The following is a 23,687-nucleotide window of genomic DNA, read 5'->3' on the forward strand; positions in this document are numbered from 1 at the left end:
CTCTGTATTATATTTGATCTATAATTTCAGCCCACAAGCACTGGTAAGAATTTTTCCAGCAAAGGCACCTAAGTTAGTGGCAAGAGAATTTGGAAAAGGTAGCATAAATATGACCTTCTCTAAGGACTGACAATGAGTTAATAAAAAAAAAAAGTGATACTTTTCAGCATGAACTCTGTCACCAAAACATATGAATGTTGTTGCTAGACTTCCCTAAGGGCAGTCCCAAGACAAGTTTTTTTTGTTCAAGCAGTCTATCAGCCATGGTGACCACAACAGAAATGCTTTATATTTAACATGAAGCCTCTCCTCTTATTATTTATTTATTTATTTATTTATTTATTTATTTATTTATTTTTGTAGTGCACATATGTGATTTTTGCCATTCCATACACTCACTCTCCTTTGAGTTACTTGGATCTGATATTCATCTGGGAAGTAATCTGAATTCCTCTCCTCCAAATCTTTCTGTTAAATTATACTGGTATCTTGGTTTGTAAATTAGAGCCCATGAATCAAACCTAAGCAAACTGATTTGTGCAGGCTGTCATGATGACTTCATAGCTAGGCCACTGAGAAGAATAAAGGAGACTTACTGTATATCTGGTATAGAGCCACTAACTCGTTTCCCATTTTTCCCTTTGAAGGGATGGAGGGGTAGAGAAGCTCCAATATTTTAACACATAAGGACTGAGCCTCAGTTGGTACAGCATTCGTGAGAAATGAGAAATGAGAAATGGAAACAAACTAATGGAAAAGGGATTTGATGTAATCATTTGGGTGGGCTGTGAGTCGAGGTCACTGATGTTAGCATGTCCTTGGATGTTTTACTCTCCACAAGCCAATAAATATTCTTTTTTTTTTTCAAGTTAGGTAGATCAGGTTTTTATTTTCTTTAAAGCAATGTAAGATTCAACTGGTAAAAGTTTTATAATTTCGTGTTCTTTTTTCAGCCCTCAACATGGATATTTAACTAGATATAATTTAATATGGTTTTTCTAGTAAGAATCTACACTTTATAATCTTTCTAAAATTAAGAGCTTTTCTGATTATATATCCATTAATTTTCACAAATATATGTTATGAATATAACTTTGATTTTATGTTTATACATTGGTGTTAATATGTACTTAATATTTCATTAGTTTTCTAAGGAATGATGATCACTTACACTGTGATTAGATTGAAAGCCCCAACCATGAGTCATTACGAGGTAATTCTTTGCTAGGTAATTAAACACTTGCTAAAATATATTAAAACTTTTCTGGTATATAGTTCACAATTCAAATCTATTTCAAAAAGAGAATAAAGACAATATTTTCATATCAAGAGACATTCAGGCCTGAGGCATATCTGATATAGATTTTTAATATGTATAATTTTTAAAAGTATACTTAAAATACAAATTGAAGCACAGAAATGAGAATCCATATGTCCACTATAGAAAATTTAAGTTAGAAAAATTTAAATTCTAACAATAAAAAATAATGATCTTGGGGATAATTTATAATCAAATAATGAGAGAAAAATACTCAGATAAAATTTTCTAAACTGAAAAACATGCATATAATTGATTCTTTCTACAAAGATGTGAATATCTGAATATAACTTCAAATAATAGAATAGGGAGATAAGGCTGAGGAGAGAATATGTAGAATATACCAAATGGATATTGTTCTAATAGAGAGAACACTCTTATAAATTGTCACTCTTATAAATAAGGAGTATGGTGTTCTTAGTGAAGAATCTTCTATTTTAAAGTTAAAAATAAGTACATCTTACACTTGACCAGGGTCTGGGATCCAGCCTGCAATGGAGTTATTGCCCTTGAAAGAATCAAAACCAGGACCCTTTAGTCCATGGGCCAACACTCTATCCACTGAGCCAAACCAGCCATGGTGAAATTATCACTGTTTTAAAGGTCTTCATCCTATTATTACCCTTCTCTTAAACAATTCAGTTAGGCTATTTTAGACAACCTTACTTAGGGTTAGGTTTTAATTCAAGGTTAATATGTCATCCTGTAGTTAAAATCCATTTCCTTCAAGGATAAGAGTGAATATATGGAATTGGTTTAATTTTAAATTCCATCCCATCCAATTTTTATTTTTAAAGTATTTTGTTTTCTTTTCCACTGGTGTTGCTTACTTATTAATAGAGTTTGCATTTACTAACAGGATTTAGATTTAGAGGAATCTTGTTAGAATATTGTTAATTTAAAATTGTACAATCCTCCCGCAATAAGCATCACACATTTCTCCTATCATTACTGTCCAATGCATTCAGACAGGATAAGTAATATTTGCTCTCCATTACAATGATGTTCTTCAAACTGCTTGTCTTTCTTTCATAAGTGCCTCAGTGGGAATTTCCTTCAGGCTGAGGATACTAATTTATTCTGCATATATGCCCATGTTCTCTATGTGATTAGTGAAGTACTGCTGTAGAGACTCCTGAATTTTTAAGGAAAAAGTGCCTTTGGGTAATGTGAAAATAGCAAGAGACTTTGTAAGTTTGAGAAAGACTGTCATTGTATCTCCATGCTGTTTAAAGACTTGAGGCTCCTCCCACTTTGCTATCCTTTGATGTGATGTCTCAAGGTATTAGTAACTATTTTCCTACTTTTAGTTGAATTTTCTCTTAATTGAGTGGGTAGTATTAAGTACAGATATCTGTAGTTTCTTGAATTAATGTAGAAATGGGCATATATGAATTTTAAGAGTCATGGATTGTAGATATTAGAAGAGCTGTCAAAAAATAGGGCCTAATACTCTCTTGGGAGCATGAAACTGATGTAAAGTAGTAATTTTAGATTCTCACCCAGATTGAGGCAGCTAACGTTTCTCTCCAAAGAGCAGCTAAACGTCTTCCCTGAACAGTTCCAGGCTGCCCCAGGGCTCTCTCTACTACATGGCTTCTCACTGAACTATTTTTAAAGTTAACTGTTTCTTTTCTAACTTGCTAAGCCCCTTGAGAGCACTGCGTACCAACAACAAAACTCTTCCGTTAGGAAAGAAGCAGCGTGTGAGCCCACGCGGTGTGACCTGGGACAGGAACACCTTAGCTTCCTGGGAGAAGTGAATACTCATAGTTGGTTCTTTGGAACTGAACGCACGGAAGACAGAATGTTCAGGGGTTAGAAGACATCATGTAGACCAGTGATTCCCAAAGTGGTCTATATCGACCCCCAGGGGTCTATGACAACCTGCAAGGGGTCTACGTCAGCGAAAAAAAAATTTGGGGGTCCATGAAATGAAAATGGGGGTCCAAGATAGTGGATCTCAACATACACTGATAGTACCTATTTACTTACATCATATTATCTTATAATATAAAAACATATAAATTATTTATAAAAGTACCTATGAAGTAAAAAATTTATTATATGTGTTTATAAAATTGTGTAAGTTGTAGGATAAAAACCTGCACATAATGATATACCAGTATCATCTTGTTACAAGCATATGCGCAGTAAACATTCTTGCCAATTTTTGTCTCAAAGCTTCGCGAACTTGCACCGACTTGTTCAATCCATCACTCTATAAATATGAATGTGAGAAAAATACGTTCATTCGTTTCCTGAATCTTGAATAGGAAAGTGCTGAGAAAATATTTAAAAAATATAAACTGGTAGTTTATCATACAAATTATAGTGAATCAGTGTTATTTTGTTTGAGAATGCCGGAGAAAAGTAGGTACATTATTTTTTATTAAATTTTAACACTAAACTTCACTACAGTTAGAAATTTACAAAAAAAATCAATATCAGGTAAGTAGGGGGTCTACCCAAAACCGAAAAACATGGCAAGGGGTCTAGGGCACAAACAAGCTTGGGAACCTCTGATGTAGACCAATCAGCCCTCCCATGTCTGCTTTCAATAACAAACCCCAACTACTGGTTGTCAGAGACATTTTATAGCCACTCTTCTGTGAAAAATAATACAAGTGGAGCCTCAACAAAGGGAGTCAGAGTCCCCATCCCAGACAAATCGCTTTGCATATCTTACTCCTCAAACCTTTGGGACGTTTAAGCTGAGCAATAAAACCTCTGGACTTGGCCAAACCAACATTGTATTTCAAACAACTATTTCAAACAGAAAAGCAGACATCCTGATGACCAGACTGAAAATTAAAGACATTTTGTAGAATTGGCTAAGAATGGCTTCTCTTATTTGCACCTATAGTATTCCTTCCTTGGTTATTAACTCTAATAGAAATCCCTGCCCTCTTTCATGTAATTATTTCCCCCTGTTTTTTATAAACACCCCTTGCCTTCCTTCACCTCCTTCTCAGAACACTACTTGAGCTTCTGACTGAATCTGTGCTTCCCAGAACTGTAAGTCTTTTTTATTGCAAATAAACACATGTTGCTTCTCTCTTTGGCTTTGTATTTTTAGGTGAACACATCAAACCTTTATGTATCTGTTTTACCCAAACATTATTAAAACATTCCTGGTACATTCTCATGTACATGAAGTACAGTAGACTAGCTTCACCAGTTACCTCTAATCTGCAGAATGAACCAGAATGCAAGTTCTTTTTGAAAGTAGTGCCTCTTCCGTCTATACTAATAAAAGGGTAATATGCTAATTAGCCTGGATAGACCAGACATCTTCTGGATGTCCTTCTGGACGTGCTTCTGGACAAAGCCTCAGTGGCTGTGAGGGGCGAGGAGGACCAGCAGTCATAGTGGCCAGCCACAGGGGTGATGGGGGCGGCACCTTCCCCTGATTGGCTGGACTGCTGCTTTTCATGCATGAATTTTCATGCACCAGGCCTCTAGTTTATACATAAATATGAATACAAAATTCAGTCTTAATATGCATAATTGTAATTTGTTTACAAGTGTTATAGTAAATAAATGTTACTTCTATGAAGAGAATTATGAATATATTTTCCTTTTTTCTAATTTTTTTAATGGGACTTATTTTTATTCATATAATTTTAACATTTTAAATGTGTTTACAGTACTAACCTCTTAAGTTTTTGGAAAGGTGTTTAGCCCCAGGATGAATGAGTTGATGCTATTACATTTTTCAGAATTTTATCAGAATACTGAATGCTACATTCAGTGGTGATTGCTGTTCACCTCAGCCATAGGTCAATCAAAGCAGACTTTCTGTGGCTTGCCTTCCCTTGTCAACTTTTATTTTTACCATTTTAAGGCAGTGGGAGTTCTGGGCAATTTGCTCAGTACAGATAGTGACAAAGGTACAGGGGACATGAGAAAGATGATCGGGGAGGGGGGCCGGGGGACACCCAGAGGTATTTTGTGAACATTTTAAAACTCTATAGGTTTTTGGAAGACTGAGACTAGATCCAAAGCACAATGATATAATTTTAGCAACTCTGCTGACACAGAAGTCAGTCAATCTGAATTCAACCATGGGTCACAGGGGGACTGTGCTCCAAGAAGCACGTGTTAAAGTCACTCAGCTGTTCTGAAATAGGCTCTCTGACAACATGGAGTGTCTGTTACCCAAGGCGATACCAATTGGTCTGCAAAATGTGTGGCTTGCAAAGTCTTCTTTAAAAGACTAACAGTTTCTCGCCGAGGCCGGTTTGGCTCAATGGATAGAGCGTCGGCTTGGGGACTGAAGGGTCCTGGGTTCGATTCCGGTCAAGGGCATGTACCTTGGTTGCGGGCATATCCCCAGTAGGGGCTGTGCAAGAGGCAGCTGATCAATGACTCTCTCTCATCGATGTTTCTAACTTTCTATCTCTCTCCATTCCTCTCTGTACAAAATCAACAAAATATATTAAAACAACAACAACAAAAAAAAAAACCAATGTGTTTAAAAAAAAAAAAAGACTAACAGTTTCTCAGCATTTAACTATACTTATTTATAATTTGATAGTCTGACTTGATTCAAGAGGATATTAGGAGCTATCTGATTAATTTAATGAAATATAGTTTATTTCAATTTGTTTGGCATGAGACTTGAAAATCAGTTGAATATTTTAAAGGAAACTTTAAAGAAATAGTAACACAATTGTTTATTACAGCTAGTATTAAAGATATGAAAATGCAATTTCAATAGTTAGAAAAAATAGCAATGATACCTATTTCTTATGCAAAACAGTTTGTGAGTGCATTGATTTTGTGTTTAATAACATTTTTAAAATTTGATTTCCAAAGAGGGCAAATTATAAAAAAAATAGATTTCACAATAGTTGAAGGTAACAAGAAAAAAAAAAATCACTATTTCTTATATCTACATTTTTATTAGTCCAATTTTCTAGTTTCACAATGCTTAACTCTTTTAAAAAGTCGTAATTGGCTTAAGGCATCTATTTAGTGAGACTGGATTAATTGTAGCTCTATGCCAATATAGCCACATTCTCCATAATTGCCATTAGCACAATGTCTTTGAATCAGAAAGCAGGGTATACAACACAGACCATCATACAGTATATTCCCTCACAATATACATATTGAACGAATGTACCACAAATACTTCAGGAAAGAAGACAGAAACTATTCTAAGTATTTCATAGTGGGAGAATTTAATGCAAAGAAAAAGCTTCATAAGATGGAAGGACTTAAAAGGGAAGCCAGAGGTGAGCAATGCAGGAAGCACCTGCCACCCTTAAAGCAGGAGACTCAGCAGAAGTTACTAGACACAGAAGCATAAGACCTGGGCCCTGGCATGAATGGCTGTGATCATGGCCTAATGAGCCACAGCGAGTGGAGACCAGAACAGAAACCTGGTTATTTTCTCTCCCCTTGCCTTTTTATCTACAGTAAGTGCCTCCTATTGGCTGGGTCTGTCCAGCAAACAGAAATGTACTGGGGGGGAATGTCATCCATAATAGAAAGCAGAGTGGGAGAAGGTCAAGTGCAGAGCAATTAAGCATAATAAGTCTATTTTTTGGGGGGAGGGGGGATGATGAACCATTTCTAGATATCAAGGACAACCTGGGATTTGGACAAAAGAATAAAAGTTCCTTTAAACTGTATTAATTCACATTCCTTTTTGCAGTAACTTACTTCTCAGTCGACTTTGCTTCAAGACAGCATATTGTGGGAATGAGAAGCAACAAACTATTGTATCAAAAATCTTGATTGGAAGTTTAATTCTGAAAGTATTTCTATTTTGAAAACATATTTCACTTCTGACCATATTCCATGAAAAAGCTCTCTCTTCTATTTCTATATATTATAATACAATACATACATTATTCTATTCCAATGAAAGGGCATGTTGAGAACATAGAATTATACAGTGCCTACTTCATCAATATATTTTAATAACTTTTAGAAATAAATTAATCATTGACAATGAAATAACTATAAGTAGAAAATTGGCAGGGCAAATGCTCAATAAATATTTTGGAGCAAATAACTGGATAAATTTACAAGCTCCAGAGTGGTTAATTCAAATAAAACAGATAAAGAACCCTTAACTGGAAGAGCAAGTGTTAACAGGCCGAGGATTTTTTTTTCTCATTTTTTTTATTTCTTAGGTATAAAAAAGTAATACTGGGAATCCTCAAGATAATTTACTTGAATTGAATCTGGGTGAGCTAAAAGTGAATTTTTCACATACCATGAGGATGAAGCAACCCAGAGAGAAAAGTATTAGAACTTAAATGCATTACTATTTTCTGGCTTTTTACAAAAGAGTATCCAGGAGCTAGCATAAGGAGTAGTTGTGAAATACTTACCATATTTAAAAAAAGGAATACATTAAAATTTAAATATTTAACATTATTTTTAAAAGTAAATTATATGGATAATGTTCACCCTGGTGACTGCATTTCTGTGATGTAGTGTCTTTCTTTATTGACTATATTATCATTTCACAAAACTCTTCTAAAGCTCTCTTTGTAAGATTGATTTTTATTATACCCTAGAGCTCTTCATTAAGAAGTTCATTGTCCAAAATGATATTCATATATAATGAAAGAACTTCCCAGTCATGTCCTTTGAATAGCTAAGTTCACACACAAAGGCAGTTTCTCTGTAGCTGATGGAACAGAGCTAGTATTTAAGCTAATGAGGGCATTATCATTTTGACACAGAAACGCTGTTAGCAATTTCCTCTTCAGGAACATCTAATGCATTTCCACAATGTTAGTCAAAATCTATGAAAGGTAGAGAAGTCTATCAAAAATCACATCACATGGTAAGAGACAATAAAATAAATATAATTGTAAATGGATAATCAGATAAGTAGCATATATACCCCCAAGAAGTTTGTGGTTCAGCATTTTATTTTACACAGAAGAGCCAAACACATACAAATCAATCAAACTCATGTGTAAATTAGTTCTTTGTGACATTAACAGGTGATAAAACTTTTTTGCCTCAATAAAAATGTAATATATATATATATATATATATATATATATATATATATATATTATATATATTACATTTTTATTGACTGATAAGCTGTTACCAGCTACATCTGGCTATTGAGCATTTAAATTGTGGTTGGTGAAACTCAGCAACTGGATTTTAAATTTCATTTAACATTAACTAATTTAAATTCAAACCTACTAAACATGGTAGGCACATATGTTTAGTGCCTACCATGTTGAACAGTTCAGTTATTAGAAAGAACTTGATAGCAAGAAGATTTATGAGTTATCAAAAGGGTATTTCTCACTCAATATATGACTAGCAAACACGTGACCACTCTGACTGGCATAATTCTGACAGACATTGTCAAACATCCTGGCACTCCGTCAATTAGTTTCCATACGCCTCAGAAATCTTTTTTATTTTTTTTACACAGTGCTCAAAATAGTTACAAAGAATCAATTGTCACCAGCCTACTACATGAAATAAACTTTCCATTTCTATTATGACAGCCTTCTAAAAGAAATGTGTATCACAGTGGCAATAAGGTAGTGATATTGATTCTTGGAAATGTTGAGAAACTGCTTGGCATGACATGTCTTGACTCTGTAAACACGAACTTGCTTTTAGGCCAGAGAAAGCAAATACGACAGGAAAGGTAATAAGAGAAAATAATAACAATTGAATAAGTGGGGGGAAAAGTTATAGTGGTTTTTAATATAATAAGTTGTGTTTCTGAAAAGGGAAAAGGTGTGAAAAAATATAACTAGATGAAACTTGTAAAAATGTACAATTAATTGAAGGGGAAAAAAGCTGTCATTAACTACATACAAGGTATTTTTCAGCATGAATACCTAAAGAGACTATAAATCCTATCTATTAAAGAGGGAATATGCAAATTGACCATCACACCCTCATAAAGATGGCTGCATCCACAGCAAAGGCTGAGTTCCGGTAACAAGCTTAATGAGCAATCAGCAGGGACCTGAGGGTGCATGAAGCTGGGCCAGGGCAGGAGACCTGAGGCTGTGCCCCTGCCTGGCGGGGCTTGACAGGGGACCTCAGGCCACACCTGCCACCTAGCAGGGATTGATGGATGACCTGAAGCTGCACCCCTACCCCCAACAAGGCAGGACTTGAATGGGGTCCTGAGGCCATGCCCTCCATCTGGCAAAGATTGACAGGGGACCTCAAGGCATCCCCCTGCCCCGGCCTGGGCTGGGAGACCTGAGGCTGGGCCCTCTGCCCCAGCACCGGGTTGGGGACCTGAGTGTGCACTAGGGAACCTGAGGCTGTGCCCCCTTGCCCAACAGAGTTTCACAGGGACCTGAGGCTGCACCCACCACCCAATGGGGCTTGATAAGGGTGAGCACAGCCAGGTCTGGATCTCGTGTGATTTTGAGGTGCCATGGGTGAGTGGGGACTTGACTCTGGGTCCCACAGTGTGTCCCAGACTCTGACAGGAGGAAGATTTTCACATACATTTTACTAATTTTCTTTCATCTCTGACACTTGTATTATAGAGAAAGGTCAAATAGCAATATCAAAATATTTCCTCTAATTAATCCCCTTTTAATGTGCACAAATTTCATGCACCAGGCCACTAGTACTAGTATAATCATTAATAAGAGATAAGAGGGAATTTCCATCCTAGGAGCAATTAAATAATTATTACAGTGTGTGGCAAAAATAAGTTTAAAGTTGTATGTATGAAAAGTAATATAGCAATTAATAAATAATAATACAAGAATAAATACTGTTTTATATACTCACAACTGTAAACCCCACCCTGTATAAATCTCACAAAAATGGGCAAAAAAAAATGCCTAAAGGATAGTGAAATATTTCTGGTTCATGAGATGTTTAAGCTACAAACTAACAGTTTACCCAGAGCTAGGAGCAGTCCAAGTTGTGATCTGCCAGGGTAATAGAATTTGAGACTACCTGGGGATTAGTAAAAATCACAGAAAAGTCACATCTTCAGTGATGAGCAAAACTTGCCTTAAATAAATTATATTCTAGAATCAATCTATAAAAATGTTTAAATTACCCAGAAAAAAGGTTAAGTCTTGCCACAGCAAACGAACTGCTGGCCAGATGAACAAAAATAGATTCAGAGACAGAGAAGCATCGAACAGGCCATTGGGCCTCAAAGGGAAGGTAGGGGAGGATGGTGGGGAGGATAGAGATCAAACAAAAGACTTATATGCATGCATATGGGCATGACCAATGGACACAGGCAAGGGGGGAGGGGGAAATGTATATGTAATACCTTAATCAATAAAGAAAAAATTTAAAAAGTAACACCACAAGCCTTAACAAAAAACTAAGACACATGGATTTCTAAAAATTAAAAGAACAATTACTCCTCATAATAGCATTTTTAAAACAAAATATTTTAATAAATAAAAAATATATGTATAATATCTGTATGTTGAAAACCTCAAAACATTAAGATAATTTATCAAAGAAGATATAGTAGAGAACTAAAAACAGTGTTCACGGATTGGAAAACAGAATTTTAAGATGTCATTTCTCTGCTCTTTAATTTATAGATTGAAAGAAATATTCATCGATATAACAGTAAGTTGTTTTTTTTTTATATTGATGATCTGATTTCAAAAGTTATATGGAAAAGCTAAGAAGCTAGAATAGCCAAGAAAACTCCAATAAAGAAAATCAACGTCCAAGGGCGGGCTCACACTGCCCACTGTAGTAATTAAGGATCAAGGAAGTATGGTTCTCACAAAAGGAGAGACAGATCCAGGGGACAGAGCACAGAAGCCAGGGATGAACCCACCCACCCAAAATGACAATTGGTTTTTCTTAAAGTTGCAAAGGCAGTGCACGGAGAAACTGATTCTTTGCTCCAGATGTTACTGGAATGCTTGGATTTCCATATGCCAACATAATAAACCATGACAAGTACACAAAAATGAACTCAAAGTTGATCATAGACCTAACTGTAAAATTTAAATTACAGGTTATCTTGAAGAAGCCCTGGAAGAAAATATATGTGACTGTAGGCTTTGAGAAGAAGATAAACTGGGCCCTTCAAAATTTAAAACCTTTGCTTTGTGAAACTGATCACTAAGAGAATTAAAGATAAGCCAGCAGGTAGAAAAAAATATTTGTTAATCACACACGTGATAAAGGACTTTTGTCTAAATATTTCAATAATTCTTAAAATGGAACAATATGCATAAACTAAAACATGGACAGTGGATCTGAAGAGACACTCTATCAAATAATTTTTACAGATGCACATGAATATATGAGAAGTTGCTTGATGTCATTAGAAAAATATATTAAATCAATGAGATACTACTATAAATTGAATTACAAAATAAATTAGAATACACAATATTAAAATCACTAGGAATGCAGTGTTTTGACAGAATGCAAAGAATTGATCTCTCAGTTATTGCTGGTTGGGAATGAAAAATGATATAGTTTCCTTGTATAATCATTTGGCAGTTTCTTATAAAGTTAATCATTTACTTGCTTTAGGAATCAGAAACTTAACTCCTAGATATCTACCCAAGAGAACAAAAAAAATATCAACATATGTCCACACAAGTCTGTAGTTGAATAATTATAGCAATTTAGTTTATAATCTAGACTATGCCCCAGTATGTAAATAGCCCAAATCTGCCTTGACTGGTGAATGGATAACCATAATATCATACTATGTTTATAAAACGAATAGCATATATGTTCATATATAGGAATGTACTACTGATGTATTCAGGATAAACACCAGCCGTACACTCTATATAAATGCAGCTACACTCAAAATATTGCATGCTATAGAATTTAAAATAACTGATTTTACTTAAAAAACAGACAATATAGATAAAAAGGTGTTGAACTGAATCACTAAAGCATTGCTACTGGGGATGTAAATTAGTGTATCTGCTCAGTACTATCATTTGGCAATGTCTACCAAAGTTGGACACAAGCATACCTATGAACCAGTAATTTTATAAGTAGGTATATACTAGTAATCAACAGAAATGGATACATATATGCACAAACACCTTCACAAAGGAAACACATCAGTAGTATCAGTCCCAGTAGCCCTAGATTGCAAACTACTGAAATGTGTATTGGGAACGGAAAATGGCTTCTTGGTTTTGGGTAATAAGGTTGCTTGATATGCCTGTCTCCTGGGTGATTTTGCTTTGGATAATTCATCAAATTGAGTTACAAGACAGCATAAATTCAACTACCTTGTAAGTTTCTTAGAATTGTTTTTATTTTCATCTCTGTTTTTCTAAGTGCTTAGTCCTTGTTACATAGTGAAAGCTTGATACAGCTTGGAATAATAAACTAATGATTGCATGAAAGAAAGTAGGGAGGAAGGGAGAAAGGGAGGGGTGAAAAGAGAAAAGGGATGGAAAAGAAAGAAGAAAAAAGAGAAAAAAGGAGACTTTCAGACAAAAATAATCTTGTCAGAGGATTTAAGATATTTTTTAACATCAGAGTCAAAAGTAAGTATTTATTCAATAAAAACTGCCTTTCTGGTCTAGAATGTGCTCAGAATTTATTCTAAAGAATAACATTACTTTTTAAAACTCAGAATGAATTGCATTATTATCAATATTAGTCATTTCAGCACACTAATTTACACGCTAATAAATGTTTATATATATGGCTGAAAATCTGAAATATTGTAGTTGCTAAACAATTTTATATGTACCTGTATTTCTTTAGGCCTTGAGTCATTTAAATAATTGCTTGCCTTTAGCTAGTACTTCATTCAAAAATAATTTCCAGGTATTAACATTTAATCAGTGATATGATTTTCTATATATAAAATCATTAATGTCAGCAAAGTTAATATTTTTGAATACCAACTGTGCTTTTTCCCCTCAGATACATGCAATGAATCTTTTTTTCTGTAGGCTGTTCCAGTAAATAACAGTGGCAGTGTGAGTGAAATTAGCTGATTGAATTTGAAGCTGCCTGGCAAAGATTCTGTTCCTCTTTAAAAAAGGTGGAAATGGAGGAAAAGGTTTCATACAGTATTTATGAAATGCAGACAAAAGCCCTATATTTTTGTGAGCAGCCCTCCTGCCATATCCCCTGGCTGCGCCCATTAAGTGACATGACATCAGTACCTTTGGTTGTGCTTCGTGTCCTCCTTTAAAATAGTGGTGACAGGTTAGGGAAGTTGCTAGAAAGCCTACACATAAGAACAGAAGTCTTAATTTTAAATCCCCAAAATCCTCCAGTTATCTGTAATCATTATTACTATTTTTAGTATTTTCAAGGGTAAATTTGTATTTTCTATATTGTATATGACTGCATAGCTAGCATTTTATTTCATCCATTTGCAGAGACAGAAGAAAGGATAAAAATTAAAAATTATAAATTAAGTAGCTAATAAATTTTACTTTTTTTTTTTTTTTTTTACTGATTAGTAATCACTTGCAACATGGTTATTTTCCATAAAAATAAATAAACTGTATGAAGCTAAAATAATGTGTTAACCAAACTGTACATAATTCATTGTATTCCTTCTTATTGATGGCCAGCAATGTAATTTTATATGAAAGGATTTTCTTGTTGTGCTGATTTTTATTAACTGTAATGTAATATTGTCACATTTCTATAAAAATGCTTTATATTTCTTCCTCAAATTTTTAAGACTGTAAGGTCAGAAAGAATTGATCTCAGTTTTTCCACTTATTAATAATGCCATAGATATTAGATATTTAAATTTTGAACCCAACAGTATTAAATTTCAAGTAAGTAATATAATTATATATAAATGATAGTGTAAAATATATAAACTGTTATAATATCTTAACATAATATCTATATTAAATAAGAAGTATTGCATACATTTACTGCAAATGGTCTCTAACTACTCATATCCTTGTCATAGTCAACTTCTTAATTTCCCCTTTGACATTTCCAAAGAAGAGACAATATTTTTACATGACATTTGTGAGAATGATGGAGAAGTGATTTTATGTGCCCAGGGAAAAATTTGGAAATATTTCATACTCCAGGAAAAAGAAAGCACTCAGAAGACACTTTTTGATATGATAGTAATTGCCACTGATGTATTGCACTACTTTCACAATTATTTTATTATGCTAATTATATAATTATATATTGTGATAATTACATAATTAAATTTATTATGCTGATTACATAATTGCATAATACCTTTGAAGTACTTAAAAGCAAAATTATTTTTCATGATATTCATGCTTGTCTAGGGATAGAATATCATTTGAGCCTTGAATCCTGCAAAAAAAAAAAAAAAAAAAAAAAAAAAAGTCTTTTTACTTAAGACTTGGAAAACATTTGCTTGGATTTTAGTTATATATAATACTGATCCCCGAAAATCCAGGTGTTCTTCCATGTATCTTAACTCCATTGCAGTTAGGTAGAGCCATTGGATTATTTCTGGTCAAGGTCAGTGAACAGAAGTGGAATTTGCCACTTTGGGAGCAATGATGCTTTAAGACCCTTAAGCTCTCTATTCCTCTCTCTAGTGACCTGGAAACACACGTTCCTCAAAGTGCACCTACTGTGACCTTCAGTGAGTGGTGCAGCCAATTTCTAGTCTCCAGTCATTCTCTTCTGTGGAAGAATGAACAAAAGTTGTGATGTTTTGGGAGCACAGTTGTGATGATGCAATCCAGCTTATTCTTACATTGTTAATTCTTAATTATTGTATTATTTTCCATATGAACAACTATAAACCTACTTTTGCCCCACCTTGTATTATTGTTGCATCTAACCTTAATAATGCAAACCAAAGTTAAAAATCAGTGATCTCTCCTACAAACATACACAAACACACCAGCTGCTCAAATTCTTCTGATACTCTGTCAATAATCTTGTACAATATTAATAGGAAAAATGGAACCCAATGCTTACTCTACAAACTATTCTACTGTCCCCACCTCCTGAAGTGTCTTATATTTCCAAAACTTTGGAGGAATATATTTAATAGAGAAGAGAGGTTGACTTGGACACTCATCAGTGTTTTTCTATCTCTACCTCTCAGCACTGCATTTCTCTGTGTGTTAGCTTCCTTTTCTCCAACTGCTAATGGTCTTCCTTCATTGAGAGGAGAGAGGTGGGTGGATGTGACACCACTGTGCTTAGCTAGTTGCTAATAACAGGAAAGAAGCAAAGGGAAGGCCAAACAGGATAGGCATGTCATTTGGGCAGCTTTACCAGGAAGCTACAAAGTCACTCTCCTCAAAGAACATAGGCCTATTCCCTGCAAAATACTGGGGGAAGGAATCCAACTAAGGAAAAATAGACACATGCCCAGTAAAGTTGGGGTGACTAGGGAAGGTACTTGCCTGTCCATCAAACCTAGGTGGAAAGATCAGTGAGTGCAGCCACTGCAAGCCCATGACAATCTGGGAAAACATAATCCCCTAAAGAAAAGAATTCTCCCTCCTGTTGCACTTGACTCTTGGCTCATGGGGCTCTCTCATTCCTGCTTTCTGTATTTGCCCCTGTGGCCCATGGCCATGTGAACCCCACACAAACTAACTAATGGACTACAGCAGGAAATGCAAGACAACCTAACCTGATGCCCTATTGCACTGGTTCCAACATGGAAATAAAACTCTGGCCCTAGATGGTTTTGCTCAGTGGTTAGATCCTTGGCCTGTGGATTGAGGGCTCCAGGGCTTGATTCCTGCCAAGGGCATATGCCCGGGTTGCAGGCTCGATCTCCAGTAGGAGGCGAGCAGGAGGCAGCTGATCAATGATTCTCTCTCATCATTGGTGTTTCCATCTTTCTCTCCCTCTCCCTTCCTCTCTGGAAAAACAAACAAACAAAAACAACAAACAAACAGAAAAACATCCCAAAACCAACTCTGGACACCGAGTCTGATTTTGGCTCTACTGAAACCCCATCCAGCTACACTTCTTCTGTGACTGGACTAAGGGAAATGGGAGATTGGAAACCCAGGAGTATGATTCCATGGACAAAAAGCTTTCTACTATACCTCATCCTCCCGTGGGGACCTCTGAAAATTCTTATTCCAGCGGTACCCCAAGAATCCCACCTTGGGGCTGCTCCGGCTAAGAGATAATTAACACTCATACTTAAGCTTAAATTTTCTGATACATTTTAATGCATTCTGTGAGTTAAAAAAAAGAAATGAGAAAGAACATGGTTGGTATTCTGGTACGTGTGGGAAGAAAAAATAAAGAGGTTGGTTTTTAATAGTGCTTTATACTTTTTTTAAGGTAGCATGAATTACTTTAATAATAAGAATGGGTGTTTATTGTTTACATTAAAATTATTATTTATATTTTCAGGTCTTCATGTTTTATCTCTTGAACTGTTCGGACAAAGTGAAGAATATAATTGAGTTAATCAATAAAATAAGGGCGATTTCTTGTGTGATTTTGAGGTTGTCCTGACTAATATAGTAACCTGCATGCATTTGAAAACTGCTGGTGGAACATTCAAAGTCTAAGTCAACTACCAAGAATTTTCTGAGGATTCAGAGGAATCTATTGTATTGAGACTGGAAATAATTACTACCACCATAAATATATCCACAAATTAAGTATTTCATATTTTAATACAAATGTTTATAAATAAGTACAGAATTACTCTACCTAAACTGTTGCTTCTTTTTAAACTTTTCAATGAATAATATGCTAAATTTAAAATGTCAGATTCTATAGGGAAATGTATAGAATTAATGTGAATATGAATCAAGAACTTTTTTATTGAGATATAGGAGCTTATAGAAATCCAGTCTGTTACTTAGAAAGGGATTAACACTATTCCCATGTACTGATAGCAAAATGTGTGTCAAAATTTACCATCAACCATTGATGTAGTGTATGTTGTCATAATGAAAAGCATAAATCATAAATCTGCTGATGAACTATTAACATTTATTTAAGAGGTGATTAGTCAATTTCAATGTTGACTAGGTGTTCATAATTGCACTTTTCCTGTCCTCTATTTTGTCCTGACCAAGCTTTGGTAAGGTTTCTCTCATGCCCACAGGTCTTTGAATTTAAGGTTTTCCCTAAGTCTGAGCAAATACTAAAATGAGGAATGTTCCTTTAAGGAACTTATTCCTGAGATTGACTGACAGTAAGGAGATGCATCTCCTGTCAAACACAGACTATGATTTCTGCTCACTCTCTCTCCTTTGGCCATATTCCTCTTAACTTACTTATATCTATGACAGAAATGCAATTTTTATTTTAATTTGACATACTTGAAATTTCTGGGTTAGGAGTATTCATCCTACAAAATTGTCTTATTGTATGAAGTCTCACCTTATACGGATTTATTTTTATTGAAAAAAAATAGCTGTAGCAATGACAAGCATCCAATACTGTATTATCTTACACAGGACTTAAAATATAATGGTTCCCTGGCCAGTTTGGCTTAGAGGCTAGAGCTCTGGCCTGTGAACTGAAGGGTCCCAGGTTCGATTCTAGCCAAGGACACATGTCCGGATTGCAGGCTTGATCTCCAGTAGGGGCGTGTAGGAGTCAGCCAATCAATGATTCTCTCTCATTATTGATGTTTCTGTCACTCCCTCCCTCTTCCTTCCTCTCTGAAATCAATAAATATTTTTTAAATAATATTTTTAAATTGACTATATTCATTTTTTATGTCATGGTTTATTATATATTTGCTAAGTAGTACTCTGGTTTCATTAAATGCAGTTCACAAACAATTTAATGGCTACGTTCATATCATTTATAAATAGAGACTCACAAAGAATACCATTTAATTTAAAACATGGGTGTAAATAGAAGTTTTTGAGGATTTATTTCCTTAAGTCAAAGATATGTCTGACATTATTTTAATTGCTATATCAAATTCAGTTAAAAGTTGAATTTGAAAAGAAAGTAATTCATTTTGCGGTGAAAAGGTACACATAAAATTTGATAGCAAACCATGCTGTGGTAAATAAAAAAGCATACTCAGTTATGAAACATGAAATAAAACTGTAGCTGTTAAAATTCACATATTCACACCCTTTAAACAAAGTCAGCGGCGGCGTTTCTGTAGAGCTTTGAGGGCCATTTTGTCTCTCAATCAACTCCCAGCTGCTCAGCTCTGCTGCTTACAGTGGGTGCAGCCCCGGTAGTGCATACATGAAAGAGCAAGGAGAGATTGCAGTAAAAATGGCTTTTTGTGTGTATTTGAACTTTATATAACTGTATAGATGTCACAAATACTACTCTTATTTTTTCAACCGTGTAAATATGCAAACCTTATTATTAGCTCCTTGTCTTCTCTAAGTCAGTTGGCAGGCCAGATGTCATGTGGAGGCCTAGTTTTCTGACTCTTGTTTTAGGGGGGAAAAAGGAAGTACAGAATTTCTGCGAAGCAGCTATTATTATAAATATATTTTAAGAAACAAGTCAGCATTGCAGTGTTCACTATATCTCTTTGAAAGTGTCTGAGCCTTCATAAGATTACAGTATTAATCAGTGTCCTGCAATTTGGTTGTCAGATAAAATAATTTCAGATAAAAATCAAAAAAACATTAGTTAATTATATATGAACCAAATATTGCATAGGTCATATTTACAGTAAAATTAAAGTCTAAGTGAGTCTCTTCTTCTCCCTCTTAAATCTAGCAAGCTTACTTGAAACAATATTTAACTTGAATGCAGTTGTATTCTCTACATTCTTATTGAGTCTTACTCAAAGTCATTTGAAAGTTCTCAAAATTTTGGATGGATGAACTGCAAAAACATTTTCAGTAATGGAAGATTTTAAATGATTTTTTTTTTATTATTGTAAACAAGACATGCAAATAGGAGATCATTAATATTTATCCCTATAATAGCAAACTAGGAACTGTAATAATTTGAACATCTATAATTGAACTTGGAAAGAATCTTTTACTGAAGTTTCTAATTTAAAAAAAAAAAACATACTTTTATTGACTTCAGAGAGAAAGGGAAAAGGAGAGAGAGATAGAAACATCAATGATGAGAGAGAATCATTGATTGGCTGCCTTCTGCTCACCCTGTACTGGGGATGAAGCCAACAACCCTCTACCAATTGGACACGGGACCCTTCAGTCTGCAGGCCGATGCTCTATCCACTGAGCCAAACAAGCTTAGCCGAAGTTCCTACTTTTAATTGGACATTTATAGTCTGCATTCAAATGAAATAAACCTGGAGAAGAAAAAAAAGCACCCTATGATTTTATAGTAGTTAATTTTGTTGTAAAATATCAAAGTTCTTATAGAAACAAATAATATGATGAGTTTTGACATAACTATGTGTCATCAGGAAAATTGCTCAGCATGGAGGCAAAACTTAGTAATAGTTTAAATATTTAGACTAAAATATTTACACATTCAGTATAAAAATATAATTTAGAGGATCATCCATATATTAGAATCTGTTGTGAAGTTACTGATACCTGAATGTTTATGAAAAAAGATAAAAGTATTTTCTCAAAAGTATAATGGTCTGCAAATAAACAGTTTTAAAAATAAGAACCATGCAAAGATACATTAAAAACCATTGTGAATAGTCTATGACAACACTAATATTAGCAGACTATATTGAAAGGAAATACATTGTTTTCTGAAAATGTCAGCACAAAATTCTGATATACTTTACTAAGAATGTGAAAACAAATACACAAATATATGTAACAAGAATAATTATTCTGTTTGTCATGTTTAATATTTATAAAATTAATATTAAATCATTTAAATTGTCCTTGTTACTTGTATATTTTTTATTTTATGATCAATTTGCATGTTGGATTCACATATCCATCCTAACCTTTATCATATATGCAAATTCTACGTAATCTCTATCTTTTCGGTGATGATAATCTTGATCAAGACTGACAGCTCCTTCGCAGTACCATCCTATCTAGAATATGCATTGTATTCATGCGTTGGCTTGCCAGTCACTTCAACTAGATTCTTGAGAACAGAGGATATATTTTACTCTAATTTTATTTCTATCTCCTAAATACCATATGCAGTACTTTTTTAGTATGTGTTCACTGAATTAAACTTGAATCTAGAAAGAAAATTATTTAGGTTTAGATTTCATTGTAAGTTTAATTACTACTTAAGTTTCAGATTGAGGTAACACATATTTGGTTTTGGTGCAATAACAAGCCCACATTGTTAGACATACATTAGACAGATTTTTCTTGCATTCTCCTACATTAAAAAATTTAAAAATTGTGGTTGTCAGAAATGGCTGTAGAGCTAAAGATATTCTTCACAGCCCTCCTCAGCTCCAGGCATTAGAAAATACCATATACTATATTTTCTCCTCCCAATCCCTTATCTATTTTTATTAAATTCACTGATATGACATTGGTTAATAAATTTTATGACACAAGATCTGTGTATTGCATGTGTTCCACCACCCAAGGACACATCTCCTTGCGTCACAATATATTGACCCCATTTACCTTTTATTAACCCACCCCCCTTCCCTCTGGCACCCGCCATATTTTTGTCTGTGTCTATGAGTTTTTGTTTGTTTTTCTTGTATGATCATTTCTTGCTCTCAGTTTCATATCCCACATGAGTGAATTCCTATGGAACTTGACCTTTTCTGTCTTATTTCACTTAGATTTTATTCTTAAGATCCATCTGTGTTGTTGTAAATTGCAGGGTTTCATCTTTTATTATAGCTGGATAGTACTTCATTGTGTATATGTCCCACATCTTCATTATTCAACCAACTGCTTAGGGGAACTCAGTCTTTTCTATGCCTAGGTCTCTCTGAATAATGCAGCAATGAACACATTTCTTTCTTAAACTTATCATTTCAAACAATGGAAAGTCCCTGCTTTTTATTAAAATTCTACCTACTGCCCACCTGGTGTGGCTCAGTGGTTGAGCATTGACCTGACCCATGAAACAAGAGGTAACTGGTTCCTTTACAGGTGAGGGCACATGCCCAGGGTTGAAGGCTTGATCCCCAGTGCAGGGCATGTGGGAGGCAGTGGATAATATTTCTCTCTCATAGATGGTGTCTATCTCCCCTCTCCCCTCTCTCTCGAATTAATACAAGCATTAAAAAATTTTTACCTACTTCTAAAATATTTTTAATTTTGCCTAATATAAAGATCCTACTTTAAAACTAAAAAGTATGTTTTATGAGCAATATATGTAGTGAGGTAATACTTGTAAAAAAGTGGTGATAACATCTTGTTACTTTGCTTTTACAAGAGCCTTTCTTATATATTCTCTCCTGCAGTTCGTATATATACATACTTTGAAACGTTACTATTGATATTGTATGAAATTAATATTTGGTCCAGAACTTTATTCTAATGTCTAACTTATACTTAATGCTGATGTTCAGCTGTTTGCCGTCATTTGGATAACACAGAATAATGATATTTAGACATATCCTATAATGTCTGTTACAAGGAAGAGAAATTTTAAAGGAAGTTAACAAGCCAAATTAATAATCTACCAAGAAAATTAAAAAATATATAAATTTTAAAAATTTAATTAGATCATAGTACTAGAAACAAAATATTATGCACATTCCTGTATACATTTTAAGTTTTTTACTTATCTGTCTATATACTTTCCTGGAAATTAATATTTCTAACATATTTAACAGAAAAGATGTGAGAAAGAGTAATATAAGTGGGAATATCTATTCTATATTTATTTTAAAAGTATATATTTAGTAGCATTGACTGACAAACCAGAGCTTATCCACACAAAGGCAACAATTATATACTGCAAAAGCATTCATTGAGTTCTTAAATAGGAGGAATTATATTGCACTCCATAATAGTTATCAAATTCAGTATTTTATATCATTCTAAAAAACATGTATACAAATAATATTTTATTCTCATTTTGAACATGAGGAAAAAAGCATAAATGTTCTCACAAACACAGATTTTAACTTTAAATGCTAGAGCTTGATTCTAGTCTTCCTCACAAATGCATTCTATACATTATTGCTTCAGGAAAAAAGCTAAAAATGTAACTGGATATATTGAGATTAACTGGCTTTCTACTGAAGGATTATAAATTCTCTTGATTTATAGGACATGATATAAACTAAATTGGCTTTTCTTTAAAACACTGTGAGTTTTTATTGTTGTTTTGTTTGTTTACTCTTAACTATATCCATTTTTATGTCCTATTACAATTTCTTCAGTTGTTTTCTAGCAATATATAACAATACTTTTGCTATATATTGGTAAAGAAAATAGGTACTTAGAAATACTACCTTTAGCAGGTAAAGCACACATTAAATTGAAATATTCAAAATTTATTCTCGAGTTTCTCTTTCTTTCCTATCTACAATACTCTAGTTCCGTAAAGTATTTTAATAAAAATGGTTCCTTCTAGACCTCTTGGCTTCTGAATACTTTCAGGAAGAAATCACATGCTCCGTTATTGTGTCAGGCTCATAGGAAAAAGCCTTTCTTTGGCATAATTAGTTCTCTCTTGCCCTGTATTTATATGGCCCTAAGGATATAATAAATAATATTACTATGTGCTCTCTGGATCCTGAAAGTCCACTCTTCAAAATTGTGCTTGGAAATAAATCTATTCCATTTTAAAAGAAATATGTTTTTTCTATTTTATGTGATTGAAAAAAATAAGGCAATTTAACCACTTTCAGCAGAATAGGCAATCATGACAATTAGAATGTGTTCCAATTTTATATCAAAGTTAATCTAAAACATATTTTAAATAAAAATAGTATTTGAAACATTATATGTTTAGAGGCAATAAGCATAGCAAAACTTCACATACATGTAATTGTTGGCTTTATAAATCAGTAACAACTTAATTTTTACAGAACTGAAGTTCTGTCCAGGCATATACCTGGGTGAATAGACTAACTCTTTGCTCCCATCAGGGAGTAACTATGTGCATAAGTGTGTACATTGATTATTATATGGGCATTATTATCAGGGCATTTCGTCATTGATGACTGTATTGCTAACCCCTCAGAAAGTGACTTCTACATACTAGGAATTAAATGGTTATACTGTGTATATTTTTGTTAGTGAAATGCCTCTTCTTTAATCTCTACTGTCTTTGTCTTTTTAATTTCAAATAAAAGCAATAAATACATTTTTTAAATCACTGATTCCAGAATGAGCTAAAAGAAAAAAAGCATCATCTGAAAAGTCAAAGGTTATTTCTTTCTTCTTATGCAAAATCATTAAAAAAAGGTTTACTAGCAAATATTTTTCTGTCATCAATGTTAGTACTTTGTGATTTGTTAATATTAATTGGCGCCTTAATATAAGAGTCATCATAAATATTTTTGAAGAGAGGTTCATTTGAGATATTACCAAAGGCCAATCACAAGCTCTTACTTTAACTTTAAAATATTTGGGTCCATTTTTAATTTGTAATTTAAATTGCAATT

The sequence above is a fragment of the Pipistrellus hanaki genome (genome assembly GCF_964339955.1).
Source record: "Pipistrellus hanaki genome assembly, chromosome: 11".
Lineage (NCBI taxonomy): Eukaryota > Metazoa > Chordata > Mammalia > Chiroptera > Vespertilionidae > Pipistrellus > Pipistrellus hanaki.